Genomic DNA, 22,462 nt, shown 5'->3' with positions numbered 1-22,462 from the left:
TATGAGGCCAGTATTACCAAATTATGATACCAAAACCAGACAAAAGTTATATAAGACATAAGATGAAGAGAGAACTACAGACTAATAGCCTTCATGAATATAAATGCAGAAATTCTCAATAAAGTATTAGCAAACCAAATCCAGCAACTTATGAAAAGAATTAGACACCATGACCCAGGAATGCAAGACTGGTTTAACATCAGAAATTCAACTAATGTAATACATCATATAATATATAATAAAGGATAAAAATCATATGATTATCTCAATAGAAACAGATAAAACATTTCATAAAATCCAACCAGGAAAGTAGGATAGGAGGGAAACTCCTTAGTCTGATAAAAGGCATCTATGAAAAACAGCTAACATCATACCTAATGATGAAAGACTGAATGCTTTCCTCTTAATATCAACAACAAGATCAAGGATATCTTGCCACTTGTATTCAGTATTGCACTGGAGTATCTTTTCAGTTCAATGAGAGAGGAAAAGAAAAAACTGATGTAAAGCCATCCAGAGTGGAAGAAAGAAAGGAGGTAAACTGTCATTATTCATAGATGACATGATCCTCTATGTAGGAAACCACAGGGAATCCACAAAAAAACTACTGGAACTAATGAACAAGTTCAGCAAGGATGCCGGATATAAGATCAATATATAGAAATCAATTGTATTTTATTACTAACGATGAACAATCCAAAAATGCAATTAAGAAAACAATTCTATTCACAATAGCATCAAAAAGAATCAAATACTTAGGAACAAATTTAACAAAAGTGAAAAACTTGTATTTCTAAAATACAGAAGATTCCTGAGAGAAATTATGGCAAGGTAAACCAAATCCATTGATTAAAAGACTCAATATTTATTAGGATGGCAATTTCCCCAAAACTGATGTATAGATTCAACAAAATTCCTATCAAAATACCAATAGGCTTCTTTGCAGAAATTGACAAGCCGATCCTAAAAAAATGCAGAGCTTTAAATGTATATTTTAGAAATCTCAGCAAAGATTTTGCTTTTGTTTTCACTTTTCACTTTTACTTTTTGGTAGAGTACTAACATTTCTGTGGAAAGGCAAAGGACTCAGAATAGCCAAGACAATTTTGAAAAATAAGAACTAAGTTGGAGGACTTCTAATTCCTGATTTCAAAACTTAATAGAAGACTACAGTTAGGAAGGTAGCATGGTACTGGCACAAGGATAGTGATGTATATCAGTGAAACAGAAGTAGGAGTCTAGAGGTAAATCTTTACATTTGTGGTCCGTAGCAATTCAGTGGAGGAAAGGAGAGTCTTTTGACAAATGGTGCTGGAGCAATTGGCTGGCTGCAAGCAAAAAGATTAATTTAATCCTAAATGTAAGGACTAAAATTATGAACTTCAGTAAGTAATGTAGGAGAAAATCTTAGTGCATTGGGCTGGGCGAAGAATTTTTAGATACAACATCAAAAGCAAGATCTATAAATGAAAAAAATAATAAATTGGACTTCATCAAAGTTGAAAACTTCTGTGTCAAAGGACACCATCAAGAAAGTGAAAAGGACAATCCATAGAAAAGTGGAGGGAATATTTGCAAATCCTATATTTGATGAAGGACTTCTATCCAGAATGTATAGAGAACTCTTACAACGCAATAATAAGAAGACAAACAACCAAAGTAAAAATAGGTGGAAGATTTGAATAGGTATCTCACCAAAGAAGATAAACAAATGGCTAAAAAGCTCATGAAAAGATGCTCATTAGTCATTAGGGGTAATACAAATTCAAACCACAGTGAGATAATGCTTCCTACCCATTAGAATTGCTGTAATAAAATTGACAGAAAGTAACAAGTGGCAGTGAGAGTGCGGAGAAACAGGAACCTCATACATTGCTGGTGGGGATGTAAAATAGTATAGACACTTTGGAAAACAATTTGCTGGTTTCTTAAAATGTTCAACATAAGCTTACCGTAGGATCCAACAATTCCACTCCTGAGTACTGGGCATCTACGCAAAAGAAATGAAGCCGTCTGTTGACACGAAGACCTGTACATGAATGTTAACATTATTTATAATAGCCCCCAGTTAGATACAATCCAGATGTCCATCAACAAGTGAATGGATAAACAACTTGATATATTAGTACAATAGGATATTAATCCACAATAAAAAGGAATGAATGACTGATTCGTGCTACAATATGGATGGACCTCAAAAATGTTATGCTAAGTCAGGGTCAGCAGTGTTTTTTTGAAAGGTCAGATGGTAAATATTTTAGGCTTAAGAATCATATGGTCTTTGTGGCAACTTCCCAGCTCTGCCCTCAGGGCTAAAGCAGCAGCAGGCAATCCGTAAATGATTAGGTGTGATTGTGTTCCAGGAAAACTTCATTTACAATAAAAGGCAGGAGGTGGTTTGCTGACCCCTGTGCTGAATGAAAGAAGCCAGATGCAAAGGACCACACACAGTATGATTCCACTTGTATGAAATGTCCAGAATAGGTAAATCTATAAAGAGAGAAAGCAGATTCATGATTGCCTGGCTGGGAGTGGGAACAGGGATTGTCTGCAGATCAGCACTAGGGAGATTTTGGGGTGATGGAAATATTCTATAATTGGATTGTGGTTATGGTTGTACAACCCTATAAATTTACAAAATATCAGCAAATTATACACTTAAAATGTATAGATTTCATGGCATGTAAATTATATCTCAATAAATGTCTTTTTAAAATTACATATATTTTTGGTTATTCTTATTTCTGTTTTCCTGGCTTAGCCATTTTGTCCTCATATTATTACTTTTCAGGGAAATACTTTCTGTATTAGTGACTCTAGTGTCTAAGCTAAGAGCAGTGCTTCGAGAGTGTTTTGTGTGCCTCGTATCTTTGTACTCTTCCTTCTAGAGCAAGAGTTGGTGTGAGCTAGGTGAGTTCTTTCTGAACTCTCCCAGGGATCTTATTATAAGGAAAACACTGGTTAGAACTCTGGAGGAAGCTTTACGGCATCCGCGCCACAATATCCAGAACCAAATATCAGGGACTGTGGTTTTGGAGGTGGATAAGAGTGTGGCTTATAATTGTATTTATTTTCTTCCTGCCTTCTTTGAAAGTTCTTATTAATATCTAACGTAGACTAGAGTACGTTAATTCATCTGATGCATAAGGAATTGTCCATGCCTTTTGAAGATTATTTTAGGCTAAGAAGAGAGCATTTATTTGTGCCAGTTGTCTGCTATGATCATTGCATTCCCATCTTGTGATCTGAGTCTCAGATGGGTCAAGGACTCAATTCAAATTTTGTCTTGGGATCATTGCATAATTGCCCACTGCATCTTACCACGAGAGTAGGTTAGTGAAGTGTAGAACCACTGACATTTCTGATACATAGGCAAGATCTCATAGAACTAAAAATTGTCTTGCTGGTGCACAATGGTCATACTGGGAAAAAGAGGGCCACGTGCTGGCTGGTGAGGTGATCTGCTGACTGGGTTTCATTTCTCTCATCAGAGAGCATTTCCGAGGTGTGATCTTGAAAGAAAACTGCCTTTTCTCTGGGCTGATGACAGGGGATAAACTATAATGAATGACCTCACTGTATGACTGAGATGCTGTTAAATCCTTGCCCCTAGACCTGCGTATAAGAGCCGGCTCTTAGAATCTTCGGGAGCCAGAGGTGAAAATGTATTCCCTCAGGAGGAGGCACTATTTACCAGTCATAGGCTTTTGTAATTTGCTGAGCTGACTGAACATTACACAGCTGGAGAGGAGCTCTTAGACCAAATATAAATATTGTTTTGTCCCTACCTGTAGCCTCTCTCCACCGTGTCTACAGAGAGTCTCATATATGAATTGTGTGCAAAGCATTCGACGCCTTATTTAAATCCTTGCAATGAAGGTATTATGAACATTATTGGCTCCAGTGAACTCACTGCCCATGTGTTAGTCTGATGTGCATTGTCATCTTCTACTTAAATTCTGTCATTTGGTCAGTCAGCCCTCTTCTCTGAATCTGTAGAACGATCCTTTGCAGGGGTTTGGTGTTCATTTAAATGAGAGATCAGGTTCTACCAGACAAACAAAAACACGAAGGCAGGCTTTTTAAAACTCTCCCAGGCTAACTGTCTTCTAAAGATGGGCTCAGGAGCACCTAACTCAACCGGGACTGTCCTCCACATGAGCTTCTGTCATCTCCTTACCTCTACTGGGATTCCTGCCTCCCTCCCTCCCTTCCTTCTTTCCTTCCTTTCATGGGAGGCAGAGGTGGAAAGCAATCGTGACCAGTATGAGGATTTATGTAGAAATTATGCAAGTCTGTTAGACGCCAGGCTTCAGTGTAGCAAAACTGAAGTGCCTCTGAATGTGAAATGTGCTGTTTTAATTGGATGCCAAGACTTGCTCAGGCACTGGTCCCGTCCTCTGCCTCTGACATCTGAAGGGAAACGTAGCTCCTGGTTTCTGTTCGTGGATGTTGAGCATCATGGGCTGATGTGGCATTGGGCACTTGCTATCTGTTATCTGTGAAAGTTTGGTTGTAGGGAACAAATTAGCTATTTTTCTTGGGAAGAGATTTATTACAGGGAATTGGGTCCATAGGAAGGGCTGGAGGAATAGGCTCCAGGCCAGGCATCCAGGAATCCCTTCTGGGACACCGTGCAGAGCTGATCCACCAAGGAGCTGCCGCCTCCACTGTCCTTGGATGCTGCACAAGCAAGAGACCCCTTTGGAAACTGCTGACCTAGGAAGACATCAACTTGGCTGCACCAGTGATCAGGAAGCTGCTGCTGCCTCTGGTAGGCTGCCTCTGGGCAGGGACACTGCAATGCTGCTGCAGAGGAGTGCTGGCCTCCATGGCCACGCCTGCCAGCAGAAAGGCCTGCTCTGGCAGGGAAACAGCCTCCGACTCATCCACCTTCCAGGCCCCAAGCAGGTGCTGGTATTTGCATTTAGAGCTAGAGTTGCAAGAAAGTCTGGGAAATGCAATTTTAGCTTTTGAGCCCTCCAGCCCCAGAGTACGGGAAGGAACACCTCTCCATCTTAGCCTTACATGGAATTAATGTGCATTTTTAACCTTCTTAGTTCAAATACAGATGCAAATATATTGGAAGAATGTGCAGTAATGAGAGAGTCAAATAGGCACATAAGGTGCTCTCACAAGTTTAAATGCACCTCTGCTGACCCCCAAACTCACTAAACTATCTTCAGGCAAAGCAATGTTTGTGCAATATGTGGTCTATCTGCAAAACAAACATGCAATTAGTGGGTGGTTGTGTGACCCAGTTTATGTGCACAAGAGTGGACATCAAGTCCTGTGCTTAAAAAGGGGGCCTTTTTTTTCTGACCTTGGAAAAGTACAGATGTGATGTGTGTCCCAGCATGAGATGCTGTGTAATCAGAGAGCTCGGGTGGCTGACTGCACCAGGAGGTGTTTACTCATTGGAGAACCCTTGTGAGATGGGGAAATTAGAGATGGGGAAATGAGACTGCTGCCTTCGCATCTGTAGCTGACATAAATGATACCTATGACATTGAGCAGTGCAAAAACTCCGCTACCTCATGAGCTTATTGTGGGGGTTAAATAAGTTAATATGTGTGAAGGGCTTGGAAGAGTGCCTGGGGTATAATAAACACTACATAAGTAATTGGTATTATTATTATATCATTATTGTTTTCTATAAAATGGGATAACTGTAACTTATAGGATTGTTGTAAAGCTTAAATGAGTTTAGTCCCTGGCATAAGTAAACACTGAATGAGTGTTAGCTATAAAATAATAATAATCATGGTGTTTTAACTCTTAGAATGATGCTTTCAGTGTAGGATATTTCCCCAGGCCTTTTAACCCAGAGGCCTCCTGTATCTGAAGAGTGAGACAGAGCTGCTGGCCTGAACTCGAGAGAAGAGCCCAGGCTCGTCTTCATTTCTCCAGGATAGGGCATTTTCTCAGCAAAGTGCACATTTACTCCACAGCTTTAGTATACTTTACGGTCTTTCAGTAGAACCTCAAGTCCAAGAAGTTAGTTTACTTTTGGAAAATTATTTTTCTAACCAAAATGATTTTGCGCCACGCTTATTCACTGTGTGAATTAAGGTCTCTGACCTTAAAATTGAGCTAAGTTTGATGAAAAAATAAGTCAACCTTCCCGAAGTTTAGGAGTCAATATGGTTCATTAATTCGTATTTATATTAACCAGATTCTTTGACCTGATTTGGTAGAAAATATTTTTGTGCAAGTATCTGGTAGACTGTTGAATCATTTCTAGACTGCTGAATCATTTTTGGGAAGTTAAATAGAACATACTTTCAGAATTCGTGGTTTTAAAAAGGACTTTCTCCAGCCAGATGAATAGTGACAGTAATACAGACTTGGGGAATGGAATCCTTGGGGAGCTTCTGGTACCTTCTGGCGGTTGCATACCAGTTAGTAAGTGTCGGCTTGATCAGCAAAGTATGGATTCTGGAGGGAAGAATGATAAAATTCCTATATGGAAGTTAAAGTCCTTGGTAGACACAGTGAAGGTGTCTGGGTAGGAAGAGAGGAGCTTCGAAGCTCTCAAACACGTTTTAAGAATTGTTAGAAATCTATTTGAAAGTTTTCCACATTGAGCATCGAGCAGCCATCTTCCGTTGAAATGATACAGATGGACTTTGTCTGAAATGCTCTGCAGAGACACGGGAGACAGGCAGGGCCGATCCTCAGACAGGGCGGAGGGTGCCCCACGGACGAGGCCCGGCGCGACCCTGCCTTGGTGTGCAGGGCGTTTTCCTGGGGCTGAAGGTTTCCTAACTTTGTACAAGCCTCTCTTCTGAGTCCTCAGTTACTAAGCTGCAAGTCCTTTACGATGCCCCCAGTCTCGTGGTTACAGGCCCTGGGGAGGACGGGATGAGAGAAGTGTGGTAAATTCCAAGGCGGGGAGGTACAGGAACCTCCTGACTCAGGAAATACCGAAGTCTTTGAATAAACGGAACCAGTCTGTGTTGGTATATTTATCCACAAGTGATAAAGTGAATACAAATTCTTGGATTTTAAGAAATGGAAACAGTTGAACAGTGACTGAGTCCCCACTGCGTGTAAGGCCCTTTCCATGAAGGGAGGTGTAAACGTAAGCCAATGTCTCAGGCCTCCAACATGGGACCTCAAAGGAAGGCCCAATTTCTTCTGATACCTGAATTAAAATAATTTAAGAACTGCCATCCCCACCCTGCACCCCATAGAATTATCATTGGAAAGTCCATCTTTCAAAGAATTCCTTGGGAATTTTTCCAAGAATTCCCAGTGCTCTTTTTCCCTGTCCTTGCTTGCCTGCTGGTGCTCCTCTGGGTCAAACATCATGTCCTAACTACATCAAAGCCCCACCCACTGGTCCTAGGTGCCTCTGCTGCTGATGCAGAAGCTTCAGCTGATCCACAGAGATGCCCATGTGAACCCCACTCTCTTCTTGGCCACCCCTGGGTCTGGTGCAGATCTCTGACATTTTGCCCAGACTACATGTCTTACACGTTCCTAAATCTTGGGTCTTATTCTGGGGTACTGGTTCCAACCCCTTCTTGCTTCTGGTGACTTGACTCTTAGGAGAACCCACCTTCCTTTCCTACAGTTTAACCTGGTTCTGTCTGTGCCTCACAAGTCCACCTAATGCCTCTCAGTGTCACTGAACCTCAAAGAAGAGAGATGGAGTTGTGGTCTATTTCTAATCAGGGACTTATGTAAGCTCATGGATGCAATCAGATGTATGGAATTGTGTTTCCCAACTTTACCAAGAAGCACTCAGGATCAAAGGATTATTGGGGCAAGGTGACACTTTAATCCTCATGCCAAAAGCCCTTGCCTGCTAATAAATACTCTGGGGATACCTATGATAAGCAAGAAAGACACAGCCTCCATTGTTACATGTAAGGAAGTGGCAGCATTGAGAAAAGGCCTTCATAAGCAGCAGTGAGGGATCCATGGTGATTGAGGTGCTGGAGGAAGGGATGGGGGCAGGTAGATGATGATGCTGGAGAAGTGAGGGTGTCAGACGCACGGTGGGAGACCTGAGCTTTGTCCAAGGAGACACTGAGGAAGGGACCTTAGAGGCACCTGGATAAGCTCCTCATGTTACCAAAGGGGAAACTGAGACATTGGGAGACGAATGTACCTTTCGAAGGCCACTCAGTGAGATAAGCCCATTAAAAAATCCCCAGGCCGTTGTTCCTTCTGTCGCATCTTACTGCTCCCTTCAGGAGTGAAGGAAGAGAGTGAGGATGGAATGGCAGAGAGATTTTGAAGGAAAGGGGAGTTAAGGTGTCTCCTGATCTCCCTTGTGAGGTGACTGCAATCTTCAAGTCATGGCTGGCAAAGTGTGCTGGCAGGGAAGCAGCGGCACGATCCTGGCAGTATGCACTTGGAGTATTGCCATATTGTGCTGTTAGCAGCACTGTGAGTCTGACATTGCCCTCAGTGGGTAAGGTGATGGATCCAGAGCTGTTGGCATAAGGGACCCCAGGTGAATCATCAAGCAGTCCGCATTGTTAAACTAGTTCACTGGAGTGGAATTATACAGCAAGCTGCTCAGAATCTGTCTGAAATCCTGGGAGGGGCTTTAAACTGCACACTTGACTGCACAATTGGATGGCAGCGATGCTCTCCTCACTGCGCTTTCTCTAAGTTTCAGAGCAGGCACAGAATTTAGAGTGAAAGGCCACAGAGCAGCTGCAGGCCTGAATGCCTGCATTCTGACCCTCCGCCTCTGTGGCTGCCCGCAGGGTGCAGGAGGAAAAGCAGAAGCCTCCCCTGGCAAGTTTGGATGGTGGGATCAAAGACATGTAGTATGAAGCAAGCAGGACGGCGACTGAACATTGACGGAATCAGACAAACTTGGTACTCAGAGTGGAGCTGTTCTCTGGAGACTCCCCGAGTAGTGCTGCCTGGACTCGCTTTAGGACTTCAGATCTCAAATGGGCGTTCTGTACCACCAGACAGTCCTAGTAAAGGCCCTTTCCTACGTTCCAGGATGCCCATTTCTGGTCTTCTCTCTTCAGATCTCCATACCCCTCTCCACATTCGGCTGATGATTTTGCCTCTTGTTTCACAGTGAAAACATACAAATGGTCAAGGATGACCTGTTTCCTCCACCAGCCCACTGCACTTGAACTCATCCTCGGCCTTCTTCCAGTGGTTCTGGAGGAATCATCCCTGCACTGCTGTTGGGTCAATCCCTCCACTTTGCCCCGTCCCATCCCTTCTCACCTCCTAGGGAACTTTTCTCATCAGTTACCCTTTTCTCCCTCTACCCAGTCATCCCCATCAGCATGCCGTCATGTCTTTCTATCACTCATTTTACCAGTTGCTCGTCCATTTCTCTGCTCGTTTTCAAAGCAAAATGTCTTGAAAGAGTTATTCATACTTAATGTGTCCGCTTCATCACCTCCTTTATTTCCTCAAGCTATTCTCTTGGATTTTTACTCTGACACTCCTGAAATGACTCATCTAGATCACCAATGTCCTACATCTTGCAGAAGCCAAAGCTCTCATCTTAGCCAACCTCTCAGCAGTATTTGACACAGCTGGTCACTTCCTCCTTATGGAAACACTTCTTTTCCTCTTTGCTTCCATGACAGAATACACGCCTGCTTTTTCTTTCACTTGGCTTTTCTCCCTTCTTGGTCTCCTTTGCTCGCTCCTCTTCTACTAAATCTCTACTGGTTGTGGGGACATAAGGCTCTGTCTGCACCTTTTCCTCGTCTACACTCTCTACTTAAGTAAGCTCATCCAGTCTCAGGATTTTAAGTCCTATTTAAATGCTTGATACTCTCTAATTTACATTTCTAGCCTGAACCTTTCTACTTGTGTTTCAGGCTGTTATATCTAATAGCCCCACCGATATTGCCACTTAGATGTCTGCAAGAGACATCTTCCAGTTTAAAACCAAACTCTTGACTTTATTCCCCAAACCTACCTCTTCCCCATGTCAGGAAGTGGCATCTTCATTGACCCAGGTGCTCAGGCCCCAAACAGTGGAAGCGTTCTTGGTTCTTCTCTTTCCCTCAGACCTTGTATTGGTTTCTTAGGGTTGCTGTGACAAATTACCTCAAATGGGTGAATAAAAACAACAGAAATTTATTCTCTCATTGTTCTGAGCTAGAAATCTGAAATCAAGGTATCATCAAGGCCAAGCTCGCTGAAGGCCCCAGGGAAGGAGTCTGCCTTGCCTCTTCTAGCTTCTGGTGATTGCTGGCAATCCTTGACATTCCTTGGTTTGTGGCAGCATAATTCCAGTCTCTCCTCCATCATCACTTGGCCTTCTTCCCTCTGAATGTGTCTGTATCCAAATTTCCCTGTTCTTATAACCACACCACTCACTGGATTTAGGACCTACCCTAATGCAGTTTGACACGTTAACTTCACTACATCTCCAAAGACCCTATTTCCAAATGAAGTAACGTTCACAGGTTCTGAGTGGACACGAATTTCAAGGGGACAGTATTCAATTCAGTACTGACCTCCACATCTGATTCATCACAAGCCATAGCTCCTCCATCTCCAGTAATTCTTACCACTCCTGCCACAACCTTTTTCCAAACCTGCATCACCTGGATTACTGCCTCATACCTGGTCTCTCTCACTCCACTTTTGCCCCCTTCAGTTCACACTACACAAGGTGGCCAGAGTAACTTGCCCAAAGCATAAATCAGATTATGATTCCCTTGTGCAAAACCCTCTTGTGGCTTCCCAATACCAGAGAGTAAAATCCAGCTCTTTAACTTGGCTTGAAAGATGCTCCATGATCCACTCTGCTCTCCAACTTCATCTCCCTTCTCCTGCCCCCATATTCGCTGGGCTCCAGCCACATTGGGCTGCTTTCTGTCCCTCAGTCCTGCCGAGCTGTCTCAAGGCCTTTTCATTTGCTGTTCTGCTTGACACACTTTTCCCCCAGATCTTCATATGACCACTTCCTTTTCATCGTTCGAGTCCCAATTCATGCGTGCCCTCCTTAGAAAGGCCTTCCAAACCAGCCAGGCAAGTGCGCGCTCTCTCTCTCACATTAGCCTGTTTACCTCTACATAGCTCTTCTTTTCAGAATCTGAATTCACCTTATTTATTTGTTTATAGATCATAATATCACTGACATGACTTATTTATCATTTCTGTCTTCCTTCAGTAGAACGTAAGTTCTTGTGAGCAGCTAATTACTTTTCCTTGTCCACTGGTGTACCCCGGCTCCTACAAAAGTGGTTGGCACAAAGATGCTCAATAAATATTTTGTGTCTGACTAAAATGGGCTACCTTTGTGTTTTGTGGCTCCTACCCTCCCTCTCAAGGTATGTTTCGTTTTCTAGTGGTGAACTCTACCGTTTTTATACATTAAACCTTTTTGTATAAATTCTTATGTGTTAGCAATTGAGAGGGAGCAAATGGCCTATTTTCATACCTCTCCCCAACCATCTCTAAAATTGTTGGCTTTGGCTTCCTCAGGATATCTCAACTGATTTTGTGGTCATCCCCTCTCCCCTCCTGCATACATGGGTTTATGCTCATTCACAACCTTATACACACTTTATATACACCCTTCCTGGATAAGAAGCTACTGTTCTTTCTCTCCACCCCAATCCCCATGGAAAAACATTTCTAGATGTGTATGTAGGATTCTGTAGAAAGAAATATAGAAGCATTTTAAAAATTATTATTATTTTGGTTTGTGGGGAAACTAATGCCAAGAATGTGAATATTATTCCCCATCAGGTGACAAGTCACATCTTATCCAGAGGAGGTAGAATGCCCATCAGCGAATTCAAACAAATGGACAGAAAAATCTTCCTCCCTTCTTTTTTTCGGTAGTTGGTTATGAAGTTGGGCAGAAAGGAAAACTATCAGTTTGTGATTTTTGTTTGTTTGTTTGGTTTCTTTTGGTGTTCTTGTTCATCATGTCTAGAGCATTCACTGTATTTTCAGAGGCCTCTCTGGGTAATACTGATGTTGCTGTCAAGAAACTGACCAAGAATAATATATTTCGTGAACGTTTTTCTTTATAGATTGCTGTATTATAGTTTTCAAACTGGTTCAAGTTATTGTCTCCCACAAACCTGTGTCACCTCTCAGCACCTAGCCCATCTCTTTCCTTCTTGCCTCGGCAATTTTCTTGAAAAGTCATTTAAATTTCCTTATCCTGTAGCTTCCCTGCTTACCGACTCCTCAGACGCCCCATTCTGCTTTGGCAGAAGTCGCCGTTGCCCTCCCTACTGGCAGTATGTTCTTGTCGCATTTGTACACCAGCACAGAAGCTGATGAGGCAGCAATGGGAGGCTGAAGGTTACACAGCAATAGGCAAGGGCGAACGCGCTCCCCGGGAACAGGCACTCAGGCAGTGTGTCTCAGTGGGAAGAGCCTGGATTTTAGAATCGCGTAACTGGGCCACAAACCCTGGCTCTGCTTTTACCAGCTGTGACCTTAGGCGGCTATTGGACTTCTCTGAGCCCCAGTCTCCTCATCTATAAAAGCAATGAATATGTTTTATAGAATTGTGAGAATTCAGAGAAGGAATACACAAAGGTTCTCAATAAGTTTGATTTTAAGCTCAGTAGATAATCATTCCTTTAAGAATCTAAACAGCACACATTGTGAAAAATCTGTAAGAACAATTCAGCTGGCAGTCTTAGTTACTCAGTTCCTTGAAAGATGAAACGAAAGATACTGATTTTGCCATTCTTCGTGTATTTTCATCACAAATAATGGTAGACCTGCTGAGCTTATTTTCCTCAGTCTAGAAGGACATGTTTTTTTCATTGTTATAGTTAATTCACTTAGAGAGTGCAATTAGAGAGTAAGGAGAAGAACTTAAAAACTGAAGGGTAAGGGCACACTTATAGAAAGGTAAAAAAAAAAAACCAGAAAACCTCTATGCAGCATTTGTTCGTTACCTCATTAGCATCTTGCCAATAGCACCTTTGAGAAACTGCCCCTTCACATTCCTGGCCATGTGCTCTGAGTGGAAGCTTACCTCCCCACCACACACACGCACACACACACCCGCACACACACACGTGTACCTCTCCTCCATCCCCGCTCCCCCACTGTCACCACAGTGATGAGTCCCAGCAAGGTGAATGATGCACTTTGGGCCAGTGAAATGCAAGGATTTGTTTGGGAGCTTCTAGGATAGAAATTTCTCTCTTCAGTGGAAGCTACTAGAAAGAATGGCTTCTCATCCTCTGGATGGTGTGATATGAGGTTATAAGACTGGCATGGCCTTACCCATTTTTGCTGCCTGGACATGAGAGAATGAAGGCACTGAAGAGAGATAGACAGAAGCCAGTCTCACATCATGTGCCTCTGAATCAAATGGAATCTGAGTCTAGCTCAGAGATATAAAATAGCAATTCCCTTTTAATCTAAGCCACTTTAGGTTGGGTGTGCTGTTCCTTTTGCAAACAAAGATTTCTAACCAATATTCCATTAAAATGGAAGGAATTGAATGCACCAGTAATTACTACACCAAATGTTCTACCCTATACAGACTGAAGTCCACTTTCTGCAGTCATAACTATTATTCTAGATCGTCTCTCGAGAATAAGTATGTCAATTCATAGATTCTCTGAACACTGTTATCATGATTTTCACCACAGCGTATGTGCGAATATCCTACTGGTCTGCATTTACCTATTCTTTTTGAGTTTACTAGCCATGTGACCTTGAGCAAGTAGCTTATCCTCTTCATGTCTAGGAAAACATTCTAGACTTGGTTCAGTGGGCAATAGAAGACTTTAGAAATACTCGTGCTAGAGCAACAAGAAGTTAAAGGGATGTTTAAGCTTACTCTTGAAGAGACAGGTAACTTGCTCATTTTCAGGGTTTCAAATGATACGTTCTTGGTGTTGCACTCGTTTGGAGGCTATCTCCTCCCCATTTAAAGAACAAACTCCCTGAGAGCAGGGACCACATCTCTTTCATTCACCCAGCACCTACACAGTCACTGGAACATAGTAGATGCTCCATGGATATTGACTAAATAATTGAATTATGGATGGAGAAAGAATAGAAGGACAGAGAGAATGGAGAAAGGAGAAAAATCTAGGAGACAATAGCTACAACCCATGTGTGAAGACCCAGACTTAGGATTGTGGCAGAAGGATGGAGAGAAACGGATAAATCTGACATTTGCAACCAAAAAGTTAACAGTATTTGTTGACTGAATGGGAAAAACCAAGGAGAGATAGAGAAGAGTGAGATTTCCCACCTGAGAAGCTAAAAACATGGTTATCCCATTAACTCAACAGCAAAGTTAAAATGGGAAGGAGCTTGAGAGCAAGAAACATAAATTTGATTTTTTGACGTGTTTCTTATGAGGGGAGAATATGTCATTAATATGGAAATGTCTCCTAAGAAGCTTGCTATGAGGGATTTGGGGCAAATGTTGGAACTGGAGGTGTCAGGTGGGAGTGCATAGAAAAACCATGAGAGAGAGTTATGTCCCCAAGGGAGTGAGAACTGAACAGAGTCAGCTGGAGAATGGATCAGGAACCAAGGAATGAGGCAGAGGGGGACAAACTGGAGGGTTGGGTGGAGAATGGGGAGAATGTTTGGTGACAGAAGCAAAGAAGGGACAATAAGAGAAGCATCCTCTGTTCCTCCAGACATATTTCAGAGTAAAGAACAGACTTAGTTACCCAAGATTTGTGGGAAAGTAATGCACATAGTTTAAACATAGTCCAGTAATCAGATCGCTATATCAGTCACTTTCAGACATTTTTATTGCAACCCATTCTAAGAAATATATTTTACATTTGACCCAGGATACACACACACACACACACACACACACACTTGATACGAATGTTTCCCTGAAGAGAACTCACTCTCACTATGTACAATCTACTCAGATAATTTTCTTCTATTTCATTTTTTAAATGCTGGTAGCAACCCACTAAATTGATTTCACTCCCCATTAATAGGTCATGACTGGACTTTTAGAAAATGATGGTCTATCTAATGGTCACATAGGAAATGTAATAAATTTGTGGAAAGAGCACATTTTGAGGAAATTTTAATTCCAATTAGATAAATAAAGTGTTTTGTTTAAAATACATTACAGTATGAAACACATCTCTCTTATAATGGCGCCATGCTCTCATCACACTTCAAAATTTAGAAGAGAGAATTAAAAGGAAAGCACTTAATTCCCCCAAATATTCGAATAGCATCTTCTCTTGTAGTTTTTAGTGTTGGTTTACAAACTTGCAAGAAAAACTTAAAGCCTAAACTCTGGATCCAGGAGTGAGATGTAATTAAAAGCTCTCTGGCCTTGGGAATGGACAGACCTGGGCTCAAGTCCTGGTTCTGCCACTTATTAACTCTCTGATCTTTGCCAAATTTCTTAACCTCTTTGACGTCCTGTCGCTTTGTCCATAAATAAGGATAATGACGTTTACCCGACTCGGTTGCTGTTGTTGTTGAAGAAGCTACATTACTCATGGAGCCATGCTCAGCACCTAGTGGGCATGCAATAAATGGCAGTTGTTGTTACTGCCCTTAATCCTGACGGTTAATTTATAGACCACTTGTAAAGCACGCAGCACAGCGCCTGGCACAAAGCAGCAATAAATATTAATAATCTTTCTTTGCCAACAATTAGAGAGTAGAAATACAGTTGTAACCCCAGTGCACAAAAACGTACAAGCCAATGATATGATTTTGTATTGCACGCAATTTTGTAGAAAGATGTGTACTGGATAAAGCAAAGCATGTTGATAACATTGATTTTATTGGACAGATTGTGTCCCATTTGTATAAAGTGAAAAAGATACATCACTGACATGGCAGTTATCTTAATCCCCCCACCAATATAACCATTAAAGTGATTGCAGTGCATTCATTCAACAAGCCTAAATTTATTAAGACCTACAATGACAAAAACACAACAAGAAACAGTTCATAGAAGTACAATTAAGGTAACCAATAGTTAGAGTTTACTTTTCTCCCAGGCAGCTCATCACCGTGGACCACTGACATCAATATTGTCCCTGTGCTTTTGGCTCTTCCTGCTTCCATTCTAACTTTCCTCGCCAAGTCGGGAGGACGGCTTATAGATGCTTTGTTGGCATTAATACAGCTCTGCAGTCCACTCCTTGGTGATCTACTTTGCTGCTATTTCACCATCTTCAAGAATTCCTTATCTTTTACAGTTTGTGCTCAGGTAGCCTCAGGGTGGACAGTAATCTTGTTTCCATCTCACCATTGTTTTACTTGCCTCTTAGAAAGTAGGCAGTGAAGTTGGCTGAGTATCACGTCATTCAAGGAATAAAATAAAAATTTCCCTCCTTTTTTTCTATTTTCAACTTCTTTGCCTCCCTCCCCACTACTTTCTTGTATGTTCTGCTGGTGATAGATTTCAAACACATAGTCATCCTGGTAATATGGTGAAAGAATGACCTTAATTCAGAGATATAGCATCTGCAGACACTTTCAGATAGTTTCCATTGGGAGTGATGCAATTTTTGTTAAGAAAAATAACTACTGACTGCCTATGTGCAAAGCTGAAAGGCCTACAAAAATGCTTGAGATAAAATCCCTTCACTAAGGAGTGTATAGTTTAATGGAGAGATGGCACATCTGCCAATTGCTTTTAGAGGTGGGATGGCTCACAGGGTGTCTGGGGGAGGCACTGTAAAGTCAAATCTCATTCTTAAATTCATGTATATGGGGGTTTGGTTCATATTACTTTTCCAGATGACTTTTATTGCCCAAATTAGCCAGTTTGACCAGTGCCTACAACTGAAAAAGAATATGCACAAATTGGAAAGACAAAAATCTCCGGGTAACAGTATTCCAGATGTCTAATATTAGTAAGATAAACTCTCCTGGTATATGTATAGTTTGGTTGTGCCATTACACTTGACAGGTGAAAGATGTTTAAAACCCCGCAAAGATTTGCTATTTGTTGTTCCCAAAAAATGGCTCAAAAACTCCTTGGGGGGTGGATCCATGATTCTAGGACAGAATGGTTTCCACATGGATGTTGCCACCAATTAGTTGTATAGTTCATGTTTAAATTCAGAAGTAAATATTGCCCAAGCAGTCCCCAATTTAGATAGTGGCTTGCAATAAGGAGGAAATTTGGTGACTTGTGAAAAATTGTTGCTCTAATTTCACAGCTATGAAGTCTTTGAAAAGTGGGGAGATGTGCATGTCTGATTGGGAGTGTAGACCTATATGTATATTACAGCAAGACCACACGTATCAGTTTAGTACGTGAGAGCCCAGTTAAGGCAATTTCAGTTAATGCATAAGCAGTGGCACCTTTTGTAAAACTTGCTCTGTCAGGATTTGCTACAGGCGTGCCCCTCAGATAGATGGTTTGTGTATCTGGTTTAGGGAAGTTCCAAATTGGTGGTGGTTTAAATAGATTTGAGAGAGTATTTCTCTCTAAGATCAAAGACCTCTATCTGTTGATCAAGCAATGAAAAAGGTTCTTCAGGAAGGAAATAGCTTGGTGTCCATCAAATCTTTTCTGTGTTCACATATCCTTATAAACTAGCATACTGTCAAAAGTATATTGTGAGGACCATTGGGCTCAAGAGGATGGATGGATGAAGCCAGCTGTAAGTGAGAACATAATTACAATGAATATGATTTTCTTGAATACCCTGGACTAATTCTTGTTTTACGGGAATTATTTAATCTTTAAAATAACTTTAAGTGGTAGCACTATTCTCCTTTTACGAGTCAGGAAACCCAGCAGTGGAGAGGTTAAGTAATTTGCCCTAAACTTTACTTCTGGTCCATCCTGGAGCCATATCAGGGGTGGCTTGCCAAGTAAAGGGTTTTTTTTGAGGAGGATGTGTTTTGGGAGCCTTCCTTCCCTTGTTCTCAGTCTTGGAAGGCTGGTCCTACGTGTGGCTAATCTTTCTACTCTGGCTGTCTTAACCACTCACTGTGGATTGTTCCAGCTGCACTGACTGAGTGCACGTTGTTGATCACTTAAGTGAGTGCCTGGTCGGTTTCCAAGAGAATTTTGAGCTCTGCAAGTGGCAGAAGGTGATGAGCTCTGAGCAGCAAAGAGATGTTTGAAAACTTACCAAGCTGTCATCTATACAAAAAAGATAAATAACATGGTTCTTAGAAGCAGTTATGAAGAGCATGCAAGCAGTATAATCAAATCCTAACCTAAATGGTAATAGAGGTTGAGATTTGAATTTATGGAAATGTTGGAAATTTGATAAAAAAAAAGCCCTTAAATGGTCTTTTACTATGTATACTGGATAATTTGGAGAGTAGAAGAGCGTTCCTTGCCTTTCTTGCATGTCTTTCAAAATAAACTCCCATATCCACCCACTCCTGATACAGACACAAAGGGACTAGTGGTGGCTGATGTTTTTCTAAAATACGTTAAAGAAGAGCAGCTCTTTTAAAATTCGTCTTCATTTTGATCTCCATCCTTCAGTCCCTTCCTCACTCCCATCTCTCACCCATTCTGTTCTCATCGCACTGATTAGCCATCTTTTTACTTATATATGTGGGGGGGAACTCTGCCTCACCTTGCTTTTTCAGTATTTCAAGAGCTTTTGACTTTCATCCTCTAGCAAAATGCTGACTCCTCAGCTCTCACTCCAGTTGAGGCCTCGACTCTTAACTTGATAAATCTGAGCCTTCTAATATACTTTCCCCATTTCTCATACCATTTCCCATCCTCTTCATCTGCCTTTTGATTATAGGTTACATATATATTCTTGCCAGTTGCTTCAAAGATATCTTTGTCTTGGAGTTCTGCCATTTCACAGTTTGTCAAGTGTGATTTTCATTTTATTTATCCTGCTTAGGGTTCATTCTGATTCCTAAACCTGAAGATTCATGTCTTTCATCAAGCCTGAAAAATTCTTTCCCTATATTGCCTCTCTCTGGTTCTTTTTCTCTTCTTCTGACACATTTACTAGATGTATGTTGAGAAATACTTCTTTCCTTCATGTCTTTTAACCCTTGTTTTCTGTTTTTCATCTCCCTTCCTCTTTGTGCTGCATTTGAGTAATTTTCTCAGATCTATTTTTCAGATCTCAGAAAGTTTGCTCTTTCTGTATTCAGTGGGTCTAATCTGTGTTTATCTATCTTATATATGTTTTGAATTTTCTATTTCTAGTCTCTTTTTCAACAATAATTGAAAGAATAATTCTACTAATTTGAAGAATTTTTATGTGGTTCTTGTAAAATCTGACTTTTTAAGTACTTTTTAATTCTTTTCTCGTGTTTTCAGTTCCCACTTTTATATCTTCGGTCTTTGTAAAAATCCTAATTTTAGGATGTTTAAACTGGAACTATCTAATAGCTCTTATACCTGAAATTCTTGGTTATGGGAGGGGGGACGGGGGGGACTTCCTTATCCCTGTGTCTCCTGATCCTTGTTCGTGGTGGATGGTTCGTGTGTTTTGTCATTTTGGGTTGTGAGTTTTCCTTCAGGGACTTTCTCGGTGGTAATCTCATACAGGCTGAGGTGACTGTGTGTCCCTCCAGAGAGATTCTGTCTGTGCTTTTGTCAGGTGCGCAGGGTTATCACTGGCCTGGGCCACTTTTTATTTTAACTTCTCATCTAGAGGGGCAGACCACGTCAGAGTGGGTCAGTCTGGGCTTTAAACCTACTTGAGGTGGGCCTGTGGTCATCCGTTCCTAGAGCGGCTTTTGGTCACCCCACTGAGATCCAGGCTGAGGCAGACACATTTTTTAACTGTCTCCTTGTGCAAGTTGGAGAATTTTTTTCTCTCTAGTCCACTATTTCACAGAGAGGGGTCTTTTGACAGTTCCAGCTTTATGTGGGAGTCTCAGTTCCCATTCCGTCACCTGTACATGAAGGCCCTGGGGCTTCTTCTCCCAAACCATGTGAATTTACAGTCCAAATCTCATGTTACCAAGGCTGGTAAGCTTCCCTCCTCTCAGGGCAGCCAGCGGCCATTCAGAGACTTGGTTTTGGTTTTCAGATCTCTCCGTGTGTTTGAGCCTGGAAAGTTCATTATTTTCTTGAGCACTCAGCAATGTATTTAAAAAGATATTTATTATATTTTACCCAGAATTTCTAAGCTTTTAATAGCAAAAGATTTTTCAAAGATATCTAGTCTGCCAAGAGCACGTCATCATCATCCTCTGACAGTGTCTACTAATGGGTGGAAGCTGCCTGTCTACATTCGAAGGGGAGTATGGAGAAGGGGCCTCTGCCCTTTAGAAGCTCATAGTTTTTTTTTGTTGTTTAACTTATTCATAAGCTCTGAGGACTGTTCATTCAGTCTTTCACTCAATCATCCTTACATTCATATCACATTCAATAAATACTTAGTAAGTTCCTATTATCCAGGCTTTCATTCATTTATTCAGCAAATATATATTGTGTACAGTATCTGCTACATGCCAGATATGTGCTCATGCTCAGCAAAAACATACCCAATCCCTGTCTTCATGGAGGACACAAATATTGATCTGATAATTAAATAAATAAATGTAAAGTTGCAAATGTAGCAAGTGCCACAAAGTAAATCTGCATGATGCTATGAGATGTGTATGGGAGGTTTGTCCAACTCAGGCCAGGAAGGCCTTATTTGAAGAAGTGAAATAAGCAAGAGTGGCTTTCATTGAGTGAAAAGGGGAGCAATAATTGTGCCAGATATGGAGCAGTATGTGCAAAGGCCCTGGGATGAGGATGACGGACTAAGAGAAGAGTGCTGAGACTGCAGTGGAAACAATGAGAAGAATATGGTTCTGGAAGAGGCTGAGAGGGAGCTAGAGGCCAAACCACGGAAGACCTTGTAGGCTATGTATTTATCATAAGAGCCATCGAAGGACTTTAAACAGGGGAATGACACATCTGATTTGCCCTTTGAAAAGATCTTTCTGACTTTAGAGGAAAGAACAGATTTGAGGAGTCAAGAGTGACAGTGGAGCCCAGTTGGGAGGCTATTGTCAGTAGACCAGATGAGAGTTGCTGGTAGCTCAACTCAGGTTTTGGCTTTGTGGAGAAGAAGATATAGACAGAGTTGAGATTTACTTAGCAGGTAAGATTATCAGGAAGAAACAGAGAGATGGGCCAGGAACAATTCCAAAATTTCAGGCTTATATACCTGGATGGCTGGTGGTGTTCCTTTACTGAGGTAGGGAACACTGGAAGAGGACAAGGTTTGGTAGAAAGGCATGGACTTTTCTTTTGCGCATATTGAGTTTGAGATTTTTGAAACATCTAAGAGGAAAATATCAAGAGGCAGTTAGATATATGGGTCCAGAGCTCAGAGAAGAGGTCTGGGGATATAAATATGTGAGTAATTTGCCTATAGGGGTTCATTAGATGAGATTTCCTGTGGGGAGATGGAAGCTATCTCTTAGATTTAGAGGTGTGGAGGTTATTGGTGACCTTAGTGTGAGCTTTTTTGGTGGTAAGATGGGGTGAGAAACTTGGAGTAGGGTGTAGAGCCAGCAGGAGATGAGAAAGTGGAATCAGTGGGTAAAGACAACTTTCAAGAAGTTTGCCAGTGAACTTATGTAAGGCTTGAATTCATTTTTAAAGGAAACATGTCACTTAATTATGATTGCAAGGCAAAAAATATCTTTTAAAATAGAGAGTCAGGTGGCCAGCCTGGTGGTGTAGTGGTTAAGTCTGCATGCTCTGCTTCGGTGGCCCGGGGTTTGCAGGTTTGGATCCCGGGCACAGATCTAGCACCACTCATCAAGCCATGCTGTGGCAGCATCCCACATAAAATAGAGGAAGGTTGGCACAGGTGTTAGCTCAGGGACACTATTCCTCAGAAAAAAAATTAAAAAATTAAATTAAATTAATAAAAATAAAATAGTCAGTAGAAAAATATTAAAATGGTTTCTTGATAGTGAAAAGGTGGCCTAGATAGAGACATAGGCTGGCACAGAGAGGACACAAAGACACTGAACCGATATTGAATTGTAATAATAGCTAACATTTGTTGAGCTCTCACTACTGTCCCAGGTGCCAGTCTAAATGCTTAATGTGTATTAACTAACTTAACCTCCACAACAACTCTGTGGGGTCGGTACACTTATTATCCCATGCAGGACGTGAGGAAACTGGTCACCAGCAAGGTGCTGTAACTTGCCAGGGTAGGAAAACAGGATTTCAACGCAGACAGTCTGGCTGTGGAGTTCATGTGCGTAACCACTATGCGAGACTGCTTCTCGATGTGTGGGTACACGACAGAGTATCTGTATCGTCTGTGAGCCAAGATATGGACTCATCCATCCACAAATATTGAAACTGTTATTGGTTATATAATGACTTTGGGCAAAGACTATAAACTAATTACCTGTGACTCAAAAACTGTTCGAACTCCTTCTTGGCTTTGTGCTATAGAACAAGACAGGCGTAAATAGAAGGGTCATTAGACCCGCTTTAGCTTTAATCAGTGGCCTTTAATAAATATGTGCACATTATTCATCTAATTGCACCTGTAGCCACGCGGTGGCCTCGCTGCTGAGGTACAATAGGTCAGTCAGCTGCCTTCACAACAGT

General features: G+C 41.5%; 1 protein-coding gene across 26 annotated transcripts in view; it reads left to right on the top strand.

Annotated features, from left to right (window-relative positions):
* The window catches only part of RASGRF2 (Ras protein specific guanine nucleotide releasing factor 2), a 214,970-nt gene that overhangs the window by 148,213 nt on the left and 44,295 nt on the right, over positions 1–22,462 (top strand). The gene's annotated exons all lie outside the window — the stretch shown is intronic.

The sequence above is a fragment of the Equus caballus genome, chromosome 14 (assembly GCF_041296265.1).
Source record: "Equus caballus isolate H_3958 breed thoroughbred chromosome 14, TB-T2T, whole genome shotgun sequence".
NCBI classification, from domain to species: Eukaryota; Metazoa; Chordata; class Mammalia; order Perissodactyla; family Equidae; genus Equus; species Equus caballus.
The sequence above is the reverse complement of the archived record's forward strand: the minus strand, read 5'-3'. Positions and strand labels throughout refer to the sequence as shown.